Here is a 3,736-nt window from a genome sequence, read left to right on the forward strand (position 1 = left end):
TCAGGCACGAGTCCTTGCACAACAGCAAGGAAGTGTCGTCGGCATACTGCGTCATCTTAACACGCAGCCCACCACTTCCAGGGATCAGCAAACCTTCCACCCCTGTGTCTGCCCTAATGGCAGCCCACAGAGGCTCCATGTACAGAACGAAGAGGAGAGCCGAGAGTGGGCACCCCTGCCTGACCCCAGACGAGAGGTCAAAAACGTCACCCAAGTGACTATTTACACTAACTCGGCACCCCGCTCCGACATATAATGTACGAATCCATCCTATAAACTTCTCCCCAAATCCTAATCGACCTAACACTCTGAATAAAAAGGATCTATTCACGCGATCGAAGGCTTTTGCCTGATCTAGCACTGCTACCATAAAAGGCAGTCCTCTATCTTCAACCCAAGCGATGGAGTCCCTGATTAACTGTAGGTTCCATCTAATAGAGCGGCCCTCTACCCCGCACGTCTGATCCTCATGAACGACGTAGTGAAGGGCTGTGCACAACCGGTCTGCTAAAACCTTTGCAAGTAGCTTGTAATCTACACACAGCATGGTCAACGGCCGCCAGTTGCCAAGGTCTGTTACTTCCCCCTTCTTATATAAAAGTGACAGCACACCAACAGCCATTGATCCCCCCGGGACCCCCGTCTCAAGGATGGCCTTCAAGACTTCGAGGACCACTGGTCCAAGTATACCCCAAAACTTGAGATAAAACTCAGCCAGCAGCCCATCCATCCCAGGCACCTTCCCTTTTCCCATCCTCCTAAGAGCGCTCTCAACCTCTTCTAGTGAGATCTGGGCCTCCATCACTTTTCTAATGTCCTCCGGCAACCGCCTGGACAAGTGTTCTAAAAACACATTTCCCTGCTCTACATCTATTTCCCTTTCCTTAAATAAACCTTGGAAATGATCAGTTGTCACCCTGACCATATCCTCTGGTTCTCTAACTATACTACCATTTTCTTCCCTAACACCATGCATTACCTTCCTACTCTGTCTTGCCCTAACCAACTTAAAGAACATAGCAGAACAAGTCTCATTATGTTCTAGAAAGCCACTATGCGCACGCTCCAGGAAAGCTCGAGCCTTCCGCTCCTGCAACTCCCTGAGCTGCGCCTTTAGGGTTGCGGATCTCTCCCAGTCAAACGACCCGCCGAGGTTGCCTGCCTCATATTCGAGTTCAATTAACCTTTGGATACGATCCACCTCCCTCCTCTCCTCCTTTTTTTCCCTCCTGCAATACCCTATTATAAAAGCCCTAATCCTCACCTTAACTAATTCCCACCACTCTAACACCCCCTCGCACATGGACCGGAGGCCCTCAAGCCTCCTAAAGAAACCATAAAACCCGTCAACAAAAGCCTGCTCCTCCAGCACATCCCGATCTAGCTTCCAGTACCCCCTACCAAAGAGGCAGACTGGCGACCCCACCTGCAGGAGCACCCCGTCGTGATCCGAAAAGAAAACAGGCAACAGCCGCCCAGACAAATTACCCAAAGACCTGGGTACAAAAATATAGTCGAGCCTCCGCTCAACCCCCCTGGAGTTACGCCATGTAGGACCGTCCATTTTCGGAGTAGTGTGCATACCACCATCTACCAGACCATGGCAAGCCATTAGCCTGGCAATGGCGCCTGCACTGCTATCCCCCTCTCTTCCTAAATCTGTATTAAAATCCCCCCCATCACTAATTTCCTATTTGTGACACACAGGGGGGCGTCAGACAGTCCACCATCTCCTTCCTGTCTGCCACCACCTGTGGCCCATACACCACCACTAATCTAAATTTACAATCCCTTATCGTGACATCCACCGCTATAACCCTCCCCTGCATTACCACAAAAGAATCCTCCACTTTTACCTCCCTATGCCCACACAAAATCCCTACCCCCGATGAGTGCACCTCCCCTACACCCCAAACCAACTCCCCCTTGTCCCACTCCCTCTTAAATCTACTAACATCCCCTCCATCCCTCAGGTGAACCTCCTGTAAAAAACAAAAATCAAACCCCACACCCTCCAAATAACTAAAAACCGCCCTCCTCTTAACAATATCTCTTAAACCCCTTACATTTAAACTAACAAAAGTAAAATTAGACTCCATGAAAAATAAAACATGTAATACACTCAAATTCTAAACCCAGACAGAAACAAAAACAAAAACAGGAGACTCACCCGATGCTCCCCTGCTCCATATCTACCGGTGAGAACACCATCCGTAATCCCGACATCCCCCCTCTTCCTCCATCACACCATCCCAGGATGCAGGAATAGTGTTTGGCTCCGGGATGCCCTGCACCCTGGGTCTACCCCCACAATCCTCCCCCTCCCCAGTGTTGCAGCTGGTTTGGAAAAAATTTGGGGAGGCTGAGTCCCCAAACAAAAAACTCCCCACCTCCTCCTGTACCCAGTCCTGAGTCTTGTTAGGTGTGTCCCCACCCAAATGAAGTTGAGAGCCTGGGGAAACCAGCAGCAACCCAGAGGTTTCTCCCACCCCCATCACTCTCTTGGCCATCCCCTCCCCCTCACTGTCGGCCAATCGCACCCTCCTCATTCTCTTCTTTGGTGATGGCGGCAGTGGAGAGATACCACCCTCCCCCCCCCGCCAGCTCCTCCACCATACCCCTCATCTCTTCTACCAGGGCACTTTCCCCCCAGTCCACTTGCTCTTCCACCGTCTCCTTCTCCACCACTCCTCCCTCGCTTTCTTCTCTCTCATGCTCCTCCACTCGGTTGCCTTCTTCCGCCCCTTTTCCTGGTTCTCCTACTTCCGTTTCCTTCTCTCTTCCATCCGCCGCTTCTTGCTCCTCTTCCTTCCTTGTGGCCTTCCCCTCTGGACTTGTACTCTTGTCATGAGGCGTGCTTCCTTCCCCTCCTCTTCTTCCCCCATCCCCCGCTCCTGCTCCCCCCCCCAGCCGCAGACGCATATGACCTCTGACGGGCCGGGCACCCCCGCCACAGGTGTGCTGACGAGCCACACCCATGGCACGTCTTAGGCTTGTCACAATCCCTCGCCTCGTGATCCTCAGATCCACAAAATCTGCATTTTCTCATGCTGCACGAGGCGAAAATGTGTCCGTAGGCCATACAGCGCCTGCAAAATGGGGGCTGACGTGCATAAAACAACGTCCCCCTGTCAGCCCCAAGGGAGAACATAGCAGGAGGATGGAGGTAGCCACCATGTCCCTTTGGGTCCTCCCTGAGGAGGGCCTGGAAGCCTCTCCTCCCATTCCAAAACCCAAGGGAGTCTTTGAGGTGCCTAGCTGAGGAGACGTTATCCATGTATCTCCCCAGAAAAGCCCTCACCTCTTCGTCCTTAACATAAGGGTTGTAAATGTTGACAGTTACAACCCTAAAGTTATTCTTCACCAGGCTTGTTATTTCGTAGTGGCACATCGGCCTCTCACCTCCCACTGCTCTTGCCCTTCTCAGGATATCATTGTGTTTTTCTTCTGTATATAGTGCCACGTCGTATGCTCCCTCCAACAAGTTGCCTTGGAAACAAAACACGTCCTTCACCGTCAGCTTTAGAATCCCCATCAATATTATCCTTCCAAAAGATTCCCGTCCTAAAGGCTCCAACTCCTTTTCCTTCCAAGCAAAACGAATCGTGTTGGCCAGCCCAATCCCAGGGACCGACCGTGTTGATGTATTTAGCACCATCTCCGCAAGGAGAATGGCGCTCGTTCTCTTCTCTTCCAAAACAAGTAAAAAGAAAATCCAAAGTGACCGAGCCTATCT

The sequence above is a fragment of the Oncorhynchus masou genome, chromosome 6 (genome assembly GCF_036934945.1).
Source record: "Oncorhynchus masou masou isolate Uvic2021 chromosome 6, UVic_Omas_1.1, whole genome shotgun sequence".
Lineage (NCBI taxonomy): Eukaryota > Metazoa > Chordata > Actinopteri > Salmoniformes > Salmonidae > Oncorhynchus > Oncorhynchus masou.